Below are 12,691 nucleotides of genomic sequence, written 5' to 3'. Positions count from 1 at the left end.
ACACACACACACACACACACACACACACACACACAGTGTCTGGCTAACGCTGTATGACTGCCCGATGGCCCTTTTCAATTTTTCCTCAAACACCCCTGAAATAGCACGTTGTCTCAACAACCTCTATTGTTTGTCTCTCTCTGTGTGTGTGTGCTCAAAAAAAATTATTTAAAATTCCTGACCATGGATTTCCCCCTCCTGCCTCTCTTTCTCATCCTCTCTAGCTTCATCCCCACCCCACCCCACCCCAAAGAGCCTCGGAGCCCTTCTTCCTTGATAAGTTGTAAGAACTTTTCTTTCAAGAGTGTGAAATGAAGAACACAGACAGTATATCAGTGAAAATAATAAAGTGGCCTTTTAATGAGAACTAAAGACAACAAAAACGTAGATGAAGTGTACCGTAAAGACTGCTTCAAAGTGCAGCTCAATCCCCTGAGAGCAACCATCCCATAGGCTGGGTAATTGGGACTTTACTGCGCAGAGGTAAGGCAGCGTGGTAGGATTATTTTTATTTTGCTTTGCTTTGCTTTGCTGCATTATATTTTTGCTTCTCAGTAATAGATCTGTTGCAAAAGAGTTTGTGCAAAGAGCTTCAGGCCTTCTAGCAGATGAAGGGAGCGTCTTGTGTCTCTTAAAACAAATCACTCGAACATTCTAATTTGCGAAAATTAGTATTTTTCTTCTTTTCCGCCCTGCTCCCTTTTTCCAAAGCCCAGGACCTGCGAGGTGCGCCTATATTTCTTCAAGTCGGCCTTTCTTTCTTTCTTTCTTTCTTTCTTTCTTTCTTTCTTTCTTTCTTTCTTTCTTTCTTTCTTTCTTTCCGTAATTTTCCCGCTTTCCACAGGCTTCTCTCCACTCACCCCTTCCTTAACAAACCAGGTAACAAGAGCAATAAATCCAAGCAGGGGGGAAATAAGACAGATTTCCTCATCGATGTGTAATAAAGTTAAAGGACATTGTTTTGTCAGACAAGCGCTAAGCAGAAAATAAATCTTAGGGTCTGGGGAAACAAAACGGAATGATGTTGGCGTGTGTGTAAATTTACTTTTAAACGTAATAAATCAATGTTCATTTAAACAGCTGGGGAACCCCACCACGGAGCAGGTTTCAAGGGTAAGAAAATCTGGACGAGAACAGGCGATAGAGATGAAACCACCCAAAGAGAGCAGCCTTCTCCCTGCCCTACAGCCCCCTTCCCCCAATATAGTCCTCCTTTTTTCCAAGGAACTTCAAGAGCTGGACAGAGCCCGAAGGAGACAGAGCTGAATTCAGTGACCACCATTCTGCCCCATATTTCCCACGGATCTCATAGAACGGAAAGCTCAGACCTCGGAAAAAAGAAACTAGAGGAGGAAGGGGAAAGGCCCCCTTTTTCCCTACAGGGAGTTAGGCAAGCAAACACTAGAGCTGGTGGATCGGATCCTTGTGGTTGTTACGACGGACACGTTCTGAGATCCCTGTTAGTTTCAAGCGATATTAATCTCAAGGTTCTGAATGGCCGGGGAGAGGTGGGTGGGGAGATTTTTTTGGGAAGCATGCAAGGTTAGCTGAGATGTTGAATACAGTACTGGGCTTTTAAAAGGGGAATGTCGAAAGATGCTTGGCCAGTTGAAAGGCGAGTGGGCGCCAGAAGTCTGTTCTGAAGGGTGGGTGCATCTGGAGACAATCTTTCACAGCCCAGACACTTCACAACAACATCACAAGAGTGACGGGTGACATTTGGGGTTCTGATACTCCGCAGGAACATTTCTCGAGCAGGTGGCAATAAAGAGCTGTGAATGCAAAGGTGCGCCTTATTTGTCTTAGTTGCCTCTTGCTAACCCGCGACGATTTCCACGAAGCCTCGATAATGACTCTCCCTTTATTAGAGAGCCTCCTGCGCGCTTGCAGAGTGGCAACAATTTCTCTTCCTCACAGTCATTTGGTGTCTTTGTTTAATTTTGCAGAACTAATGTAAACATGGCTTGCAAATACCCAGAGGTGGATTATTTGGTTTATTCTTTCTGCCCCCCCCCCCAACCCTTTCCTCCTCCCTCCACCATCATTTTTTTTTAAAAAAAATAAAACCACAGAAGATTAATCGAACAGCAAAGATTACGAGAGTGGAATATGCCCTGCCTTTGTTTTGTAGTCCTTCGAAAGCCATGCAAACGCACATCGAAGGGCGTTGCTTTCCTTGAGCGACGTGGCCACTGCCTGGCATCTTAAGTCTGTGAAAATATATTACATCTATTTCACGGAGCGTTTAAACGCCTGCATTTCACCGGACCAGCAAGCCACCAACCACCTTGGCTATACTGGGGTGTGGTGGAGATGCAAGGATAGAACAGTCAGGGGATCTGGTGACTTTTGTCCTTTCTGTACTGCTCAATTGACTTCTCTCACTCTTTCCTCATCCCTAAAAACGAGAGCTGGAGATAATGAGCAGAGAAAAAGTTATTAAGCGCCTGGCAGGTGCGTGTACCTCGGTTGTATACATCCCAGGGACCAGATAGTGCTAGTAATATCTGACCTTGATTAAGGGAAACCTGCCTGTCCTAATACTCAGAAGCGAAGCGCAAACGACACGGAGCCGAGTTGCTCTTTCAGAAGCAGGAAGGGAAAGGGCACTGGGCAGAGCCCTACGCAACACTGAACGGAGTGCGGATTGTCTGCTGCGGGGGAGGGGAGAGCTCTGCTCAGGTGAAACTGACGAGGCAGTGTAAGTTTCCTCCTCAGTCTCTCTCTCTCTCTCTCTCGCTTCTCTCTCTCCCCCTCTTTTTCTATGACTTCCCGAAGGCCCTCGCCGATTCCTCGCCTTTGATTCTCCGTTTGCTAGCTAGATGGCGCTGTGTCTCTCAATACATTCCGATTCAGAGCTCAAACGGCCCCTTTTCGTATATCCTCCCCCAGATAAATCAGATTACCTACCCCCGCTTCGTTCTGCGAGGAACGCACTTTAGTTCCAGCAAAAAAGAAAAAGTGCTATTAAATAATGTTAAGAATCATACAGAACCATCATATAAATATCCCGTTGAAATAAAAGGCAGCCTGCAAGCAAAATCTGAACTCTGGGGTCTTTACTCTCTGCCAATTCATGTTGTAATCATGTGGTAATCTACTTAATGATTTCCCTCCTTTTTGGTGGCTGGACCAAAATGTAGCTAATTTGTATTTGGGGAAACCCAATAAAAAAAGCAACACACAACCCGGCGATTTGATACATGTTTGCATTAGTTGCACGCAATGTAAATACGCACATGAGATCTAGCTTCACCAGAAATAGAAACTGGTCGTATTAAGTTAGCCTCCTTGTCACTCTTTCATGAATAGATCAAAACAATTATGAGCGATTTAAAGTGAAAATGCCACAAAATCAAATGTACATTCTCTTTTTATCTTTTTTTTTTAAGGTTTGTAAAGCCTGGGGGTCTGTTTCAGTATCTCCTACGGTCTAAATTTATTCTGCAAGATTACCTTCTAAATTTATTCATTTCATTAAAGTACGAAAACTCTTTAGGAATTTAAATGCCTCGGTTGTTTCTATTGATTATATGATTAGGGATTCATTATATGGTAATTTCTCTCCTTAGAAAAAGTAATCTGAAAGTTTTGTATCGACAGGTACATGTATGAGAGTTTATTGTACTTTTAATTTATTATTAATTCCAGATTTCAAATAATATTATTGTGATCATCGTTACGTTTATAGAAACAGGAAAAGCGTATTCTTAAGTGTTAAAACAGCAATGCATATTAAAGACCTTCCTTTTTCAGAAGATGTTTTGTTGCATTCTCTTTTCTGGCTCAGTTTCTCAGAAATGCAGGTCTTTAAAAACAGTCACTACCACAGGGGAAGAAAAATAGGCTGGTTTGGTGCGACTCGCAACATTCGATAAATTACATGGTTGTTATTTCATTTTCTCCCCTTTAGTTAGAGCCTTTGTAAAATCTCAAAGTGTTAGGCTGTAACTAGGAGGCGCTGAAAACCTAAGGCGGAAAATTTACAACTTGATCAACTTCAAACCACACACACAGAGACACACACACACACACACACACACACAGACACACACACACGGCGCTACAGTTGCAAACATATGTTCCGGATTAAGTTAAGCAAACGGGTCTCGTTTTCCAAGGTAGAAAGCTGATAATGAAATCTTAAATGCTGCAGAGTTTGGCTCTTGTTACGGCTTCACTTGCACCAACATGAACGAATCCCTCTACCTTTCTGGGACATTCCGGTTTTAGGTCCAGCAGCACAACCTCGCTCTGATTCTCTCCCTCCCTCCCCTAAAGCAATTCAAAGCGCACAGGTATCTCTTTCAGCAGCTGATCTCTAAAGAGCAGTGCTTTAAAGCAGGCAAGGCTCTTTCCCGTCTTTTGTGGGTCAGGGAAAACTGCCCATGGAGAAAGAAGCTGGGTTACCTTGCTTAGTCTTAGGATATGTGCCTCCTCCTCTAAACGCTCTGGGGCCGTCAGCTTAAGCATCCTGCGGGTATGTAGGGAAGTAGAGAGTAGTAGAAAGAAACCTCTTTCAGAGAGCCGATCCTGATGAGCAGGGAGCCACAATTATAACCGTTAATAAGGTGGGCCGGAGTGTACCTTCTACTCAATAAGTGTATAGAGTTCATCTGCACATCTAAGGTTCATTTCCATTGAACAGAATAAAGTTTGTCTTGTAGGGGCTGAAAGTCGAACTCATTATTACAAGTTACAGGTAGGTGGCCGTGTTGGTCTGAGTCGAAGCAAAATAAAAAAAATCATTCACCTTAAAGACTGAGCTTTGGTATCTGACGAAGTGCGCAAGCACACGAAAGCTCATACCAAAATAAAAACTTAGTTGGTCTTTAAGGTGCTACTGAAGGAAATTTTTTTATTTCATTATTACAAGGATGCTAGTGAATAAATGTGTGATATATGTATTTGTGTGTGTGTGTGTGTGCGCGCGCACACACACACATACACAAGCTCACACGCACATACTGTGGCACGTTAAAAGTAAAAAGAAATTACTTTGGCTTGAGCACAGATAAACAGGAAAATGACACGCATATATCCACAATCATTCAGTGGGAGAGAGGCGACAGAAATATGTTCCTGAAGCAAGACAGAGCTCAGAAGCAGCATCTGGTGCCAGCCCCATGTTTCAAAACTTCCCTAAATGTAATTTCTCTTGAAAATGTTCTTTGTCAAACTCCACTATCCCAGTGGGCTGTAATGAGGATCCTGCAACTTTATCCCAGGATATTATACCCAAGGAGCTGACTATTTCCTCCCAGTAATACCCGGTAGGCACTTAGGACATTAATGGGTGTCTATTGATTTCCAGAAAACTCTATTGAGGAATCCTTTCATATATCTAAGATATACACGAAACACTTTCATTTCACTAGATAGCCCAGGTAGTTTTGACGTTGACAAATGGCCAAAAGACAAGAAAAGTAATTTCAAACGACTTTGAAGGGTTAGGAGAGGTAAGAAGGGGGTGGGAGGAGGAGAAAGAGAGGAATATTTTTCAACGCATGTCACGAATAAGAAAAAAAGGAAATAATCACAAGGTAAACCATAGCTGGGGAAAATAATTGAGGAGCAAATAATTGAAAATGCTTTCATGTTGTACACCCAATCTCTAGTCCCTTTTCTGTTTCCCCTTTCTAAGATTCCATTATTTTCTGTATGCCTCCCATTAAAAGTTATTTTTAAGATTACTAACACGGACATGCACTCGCTAAATTGTTCAGGATATCTTCAGGATATGTATGTTCAGGATAATGGAGGTGGGGGAGACACCAAGCAAAATTACCCGAAGAAAGAGGATTTCGTAAGAACTGAGATGAGAAGGTTTAATGCAGAATTGACAAAAGGACATTTTTGTTAGTCAGTGAGGCTCACGCTCTGGAGAAACCTAATACCCTAATATAGATCAAAGAAAGGAGCAAATATTTAATACCGAAGGTGAGCTACCTCGAAACACAAATCCTCCCTCTTCTTAAATATGCAGACATCTAACTTTCACTCAGCCAATTAGTTTGTCAATAATAATAATAATAATAATAATAATAATACAAAGCTGGTTTATAGTAACATTGCTCACTACAACAATGTCTGAATTATGGTCGGGAATCAGTTCGATTACTGATTAGAAAGCTATCAGTATCCACGCTATAAAATATCCTGGTTAGATAGAAGATACCACGAATTTAAAAAATAAAATAAAATACCACGGTGATCTTCATTTCCCCCAAATCAGAAGCGTGCAACAGGTTCTTCCTCTGAAAGTTTAATTCCTAACCGTTCTGCCTCGGGGGTCCCTCTTACAAAAAACGAAAGCGGCCCCCTCCGCCTACCCAGGGCCGGTTGGCTATTTGGGGGAGCGAGTAGACCCTTTCCTTGGACTTTTTGTGGGCGCAAGTGAAGATCAAGCAGAGAAAACTAAGAATTCCTCCTACGAAGCTGCCCTATAGAACAGTGAAAACCGTGGTGCACGTGTGTGAGAAGCGAAACGACTACAGGTGGGTCGAGAAAAAAGGATTCCATTTAATCCATCAAAACACGGATAAGGGGTTGTGATGAGGGAAAGGGGGTTCGAGGTTTCCCTCGTGAACTTGTCGCCAAAGTTGTTGCTGAAAACAGAATAATTCGACTCGGACGTTGGAGCGAACCATTTTAAAAAGCGAACTCTTTCATTTGAGGGGAGGGAAATAACCCTCAAATAATCCTATTGTGGATATCTAAATATCCGTTTCCATGAATCTGGCTCATGATTCGTAATAGTATTTGATATTAGTAGGCGGCACTGGGCTATAACTTGGCTTTCCTAATGACCCAAAGCCATTCCAATAACTAAAAAGCAAGGAGGTCTGTAACTCCTCGCTGTCGTTGCTCAGCTGGGGCTGGGGTCATTTATATTAAGGAAAAGCCAGGAAATCCTTAGCTATCCAAACTGCTCATTCCCCCCCCCGTTTCACTTTTTTGTAATTTTGGACGGGTCGGGGAAGCAAATGGGAAGGGGTTGGATCTCACAGCAAAGGAAGGCAGAGCGAGAACATTTTAATGAGCAGAGAGCATTTTGTTGCATTTAAATAGCGAACACGTAAATAGCTGTTTGCTAAAATGACAAGGACGTGATCAAAGAGGAAGAAAAAAGAGACATTATCTCTCTCTCTCTCTCTCTCTCCTTGCGCATAACTTGAATTAAAGGATGCGGAGACTGAGAGAGGGCTTAAAGTCCCGACGATCACAGCAGGTGGCGGGTCTGGAAGGGGGAAGTTGAAGGGAGGTAAAGTTACGGGGCTGAGACGCGCAGACTGGCCGCCTCTTTAGCAAAGCAGGGAGGGTGGAGGGGGAGAAAGGGGGGGCTGCCGAGAGAGGGCTGCCAGGCTCTTAGGGCTCTGGCTCTGGGGTGCCTCTCCCGAGGCTGCAATTAACCAGCTGCCTGGCAGTCAGTGGGGTTGCTTCGAGTAGGCGCGCATCAAAGAAGGGAAGCGGATCTGCTTTGCAACCAACCACGAGATCCTCAGATCCCCGCCCCCACCAGTATCGCCTCTATAGCCAAGGGAAAGATGAGGATCGCCTGGGAAGGCGGAAATGGCATGCACGCATCCCGGCAATGAGAGAGAGAGAGAGAGAGAGAGAGAGAGAGAGAGAGAGATGAAGTCTGGTTCTGGTAAAAGCTGGAAACCAAGGATGGGCAATGCGGGAATCTTGGCGCAAGGGGTTTAGGGAGAGGACAGAAGATGAAAACGAAATCGGGGGCCTGCAGGCAGTGGCATCAGACCAGGGCAGTGGAATCGGACCAGAGGAGCACATGGGGTGGAAAGTCCTGGGAAGGGAGCATAAATGAATGTTTAACTCTCCCCGCTTCAAGGGAGATGAGAGGAGGTGCGGAGCAGGCGGGTTTCAGGATACAAAAACGTCGTCCCCGAGAGCGAGGTCTTCCGCAGCAAGGAACGAGGCAAGGAGAGGCTGGTTTAGGGCGAGGGCAGTTCAGAACTAGGAGCTGTCCAAGGTGCTACAGAGAGTGGATGGCGCAAACCCAGTTCCGCTCGGCTTTTTCGGGTTCCCTGGCAGAGACACTGTCACAGCCTCAGTTGTTCTATCAAGGGATTTCCAGTTCGCACCCCAACCCCAGCCTGGTAAAAGTTTGGACACCTTCCCACGGCTGGCATGCTTTCTCTATTTTCTAAATCTTAACAGCCCAACTTGGGAGGCTTAGAAGCTACTCTTATCATAACTTCCAACCCACTTTGGAAGCTGAAGGACTGAGTCCTTATCTTTCAACTTGCTTCCAAGTAGCAGGTTAACATGGAAACCTGATCCTGATTCTTTAACACACTGAGTTTTAAGGAAAAGCAAGAGTGGAATGAGCGACTAAGCAAAACCGAGGGTTCCAGATTTATTAGGTATCCTTTAAAGCAGCTTTAAGATGTGCAGATAGAGATGCCCAAATGAACACATGGTCAGCGATCCATGGAGCAGTTATTACGTCTTTCTTTATCCTCTCGTTTTCTGGTCTCTCTCTCTCTCTCTCTCTCTCTCTTTTAGCAGGAAAGCTACTCTGATTTGTGCCAAAGATCACACAGGAGTTAAATCGACGTTACTAATTAACAGGCTCTCAAGGTTCCCCTAGTTAGAAGAATTAATTAGGATGCAAAAGTAAACTTTTTAAGATAAAGCCGTGCACCTATATTTAGGAAACGGAAAGTTAATTGACCAAATGGTTAATAACTGAGGGACAAGCCCAAACTTTTTTAAAGAACAAAAAAAGTTGGAGGAGAAAGAGGAGGTCCGCGCGCACACCCAGCCTCGAAACACTTGCACGTAAAGGTATTAGATACGATGTTACCCGCAAGATGCTTGTTAGCTTGTCTTATGTAGGAGTAAATCGCAGGTAGAACTGGGGCGAAATTAGGGAACCCGTTCAAGGAATTCTTTAAACGCAGAAGCAAAGAAACATCTCTCATATTTTACTCTTTGTTCAATCGAGGTGATCCGAAGGGGCCGTAGACATTGCACTGGGTGGGTCGAAGCTCTGCTCTACTACCGTTCCCCCACAGGGGGAATTCGAAAGCAAAAGTTAAGACAGTGGGCGTGAGATGGGCTTTTGGGGAGGGGGCAGAAGGGATTATGCGGTAGGAAGAGTGAAAAGTCTCCCCCCCCCCAACCAAGCAGGGCCTTTCCTTTCAAGCCTCGCGGGTCCAGCCTGGAGTGGCGAGCAGGGAGCTGCTTGCCGGTCTCCGGGAAAGTCGTTCTTGTCACCTGACCTCAACAGAGACCCAGGCATGTCGGGGCTGTAGGGAGAGCTTAGGAGGCAGGAGATCTTTTCATGGAGAGGCTAGCAAAACCTCGGCTGTCGGGGCGAGCGACCTGCTCCCTTTGCCCCAGGAAGCCGGGCCAGAGGCAGAGGGAACCTGAGGCAGGTTGGCCCTGAGCTCTCCAGAGCGGTCCCCTTTCGTGGCCGCGAATATTCGCCTGTTGGCTTCTCCCTCTCCAGTTCCATGCGCTTCTTCTGAAGTTTTCCTCTTGTTCAGAGGAGGAATGTCAGATCTTACTCCTCCAGCTGAGAGATCCCGCATTCGCCGTGGAGGTGAAGAGGCGAGTGCTTTTCTCTCCTTCTTTCCCCAGATTATTCTCATTTGATGCTCTTAAGGGGAAGAAGGCGATCACAAGCCTTTTCATCCAAGGCACGGCCACCTTTCGTGGCGACTCCGGCCAAGCCACCGCGGCTCCTTCCTGGGCCCAGAGGTTGCCTTGGCGGGGGACAGGCAGAACTCCTATCGGCTCCAAATGTTCAGCCTGCGCTATTGCTCGAGGCTCGGGCTTAATCGTCCGAAGCTGTCAGGAAGCGAATGCTTAGGAAAGATCAGGGAAAATGTCCTACTTTCTCATCCCTTCGCCTCATTTTAATTTTAAGTCACTTGCAGAAGAAGGACTCCGAGTTCAGTTTCCCCAATGAAGAGGAACCAGCAGACCCACAGGATGGATTTCCTGTTCCGAGCTCAACTCCCACCCCCAGCCCCGCGACACACACTTTCTCCATTTTACTCCACAGGAACTTCCCGCCTGTTCTGCAGCCTCCTGAGTCAAGTGGGTGTTTTTTCTCTCGCCTGTCCTTCTGGCTTGTGATCACTCCTAAATCCATTCTTCGCTCCAACCATGCACGTTGATCACATTCCAAAATGATGGGGCCTCCCACGGATTTGGGTGCATTCAAGGACCAGAACAAATCCCGTTGCGAGGCTGGGGGTGATTTAGGTCGTCCTTACGTTTATTTAATTTTAAATATGATTGATCGATAGATTAGATGTCTTATACCCTCCCTTTGATAAATGGAAGGAAAGCGGGATCCCAGCTTTAAACCCATGAGTTGTATATGGAAAGCAAACAACACGAACAATCCTATTTGGGGATCCAAGTGGGTCTGCATGCCCTTTCTTGTTGCGAATGTGATTTAGGCCGCAATCCCGGACTCACTTTACCGGGAGTAATCCCCCCTGAACGCTCAACATACACGTATAGGATTGGCCCGTTACAGTATTTGGAGCAGGCAACTGTCAACACGCATAGGCGCTTCTTTTTGGAAATCTACTTTGAAGTGACGCTCGAGGGTCTCTGCCCCCGCCTCGCTCTCCCCAGATCTACGTGTTAATCTCTGGTTTCCCCCTTCAAACAGAATTCAGTTACAAAGAGCTTGGAAAGATTTTGCATCTATTGAAGGGGCACCACGTCTTTAATTTTCTGAGGAGTAAAAACCTCCCCAAGAAACTTCATATAGCTTCTTAGGTTTTTGCTTAGCATACGTGATAAAACATTGATTGTCGTAGTTTGGTGACCCATGAAATTTGGGGGTTAGTTTTCTCTTCAGACCAGAGCATATAATTATGCAAATAAAGAGCTGTCACTGATCTGGTGAAATGCTCACAAACACACGCAATCCGAAACTGGAAAGAAAAGTAGAAAATGTGGGGGATTAGGAGCAATGACAGCGTTTGCAAAGTTTGGGGAAGTTCTTTTTTCACACTTTGGGGGACTTAAGTCAACAATTAGCGTGATCTGTCTATCAGTTACACACAGAAATACACTCCGCATCCTTTAACAGGTTACTTTAACTTCAACTGGAATAGAAATTCGAGCGTAGGCACACAGACCGCCGTCGTCTTATATGACAGCTTTCAATTGTACTTGAGAATTAGTTCCTGGGGGGGGAGAGGGGGGAGAATAAGTGCGCTTCCTCTGAGAAAAGAAATATTTAAACGTCCCACTTTAGTTGATTAGGAATCCACGTCAACTTATGTATTAGAATGAAGGTACTAAGCTGCATAAAAGGACCTTGCGGTATGCACAGAATCTTTCTTTGTCATGAACCCAAACAGAGTTTTACTTTAAAAGGACATAAATACGGTACTAGCCAGGGGCCTGTCGGCCTTATTTGTTCATCTGTAAAATGGGAACATTTTCTCAGGAACAACTTCAAATAATCGGTTAAACAAATAATCGGTTAAAAGGAGACGGGGGTCCTGCAGAAATAAATCCTGGGATCATATCCTACAGATAGATATAGAGATATGGATACAGGCCCGCCCAACCAGGAGTTGAAACGGTGCAACCTTTGATGTTAAACAGATCCTCTTAGCATAGCTGCCAAGTTATCCCTTTTTTAAAGGGATATTCCCTTATGCTGAATAGGCTTCCTCGTGAGAAAAGGGAAAACTTGGCAGCTATGCCTCTTAGCCGGCAAAACTAGAGCCCTATAGTCAGAATGTGTTCATAACTGTCCGTTTAGCTGCTTTGGTGCAAAACTGGGACATTATTACAGGTGCTTTGCCTAGTCTAAGTAGAATGGAAAGTAACAGCTTGTCCAAGCTGGTCTCTGGCCGTAATAATAAATTATTATTATTATTATTATTAAGAGCTTGTTCCACCTTCCTTTCGCGTTGCCACTCTTCATGCAGAGCTCGCTCCATGCAGAGTTCGGCATAACTACGGACTGGTCCAGTTGTATCGATTCTCACTCTCTCTCTCTCCTTTAAGGCATTACAGATCTATGGCACTAAACTTGTTCTAAAACTTATAGCGGTGTGTGTTGGTATTTAATGGGCTCCAGCTACTTCACTGTCCCAAGTGAAAGAGGGACCCACTTTCAGGAGCCCACTTCTATCCTGACAGTCTTGGCCCCTGGTTCATTCTTTACCAGGAACATTCCTCTGCCTTCGCCCCCACCCCTCCCAGGACTGGCGGAGCGCTGTTTCAGCCGAGCGGGCTCAGCCCAGATTTATGGTAACTCCTGAAGACATCAGCTTGTGAACAGACCAGCGGTGTGAAACTTTGAGCCACCAATCCAAGGAGGACTCAATTAAACCAACCATTCGGTCATTAATTCCTCCCAAGCGTGTTTTAAAGGAGATCGTTGCTATTGCTACACAGCTCAGGTGTCGAGCTAAAAGCTAAAATGCTTCAAGGGGGGCGGGTTCAGATATTTTTGCATCACTGTCCCTCGACTGGGAGGTACACCACCAGTCACAAACGCACGATCACAATTTAATGCTGCTACAATCTATAGCTGACTCTCTTACTTTTCCTACCGTAATGAAGGCCTGGGAGAGGAGGGGATGCCAAGGGTCATTCGGGTGCAGGGGGATCTATCCATTCTCCAGGGCCCACGAATTATATTCATGGAAAGGAGTTAAGAGACCTCCTTTGCAGTAGA

This window comes from Zootoca vivipara, chromosome 11, assembly GCF_963506605.1.
Source record: "Zootoca vivipara chromosome 11, rZooViv1.1, whole genome shotgun sequence".
NCBI lineage: Eukaryota > Metazoa > Chordata > Lepidosauria > Squamata > Lacertidae > Zootoca > Zootoca vivipara.
Note: the sequence above shows the minus strand (reverse complement) of the source record.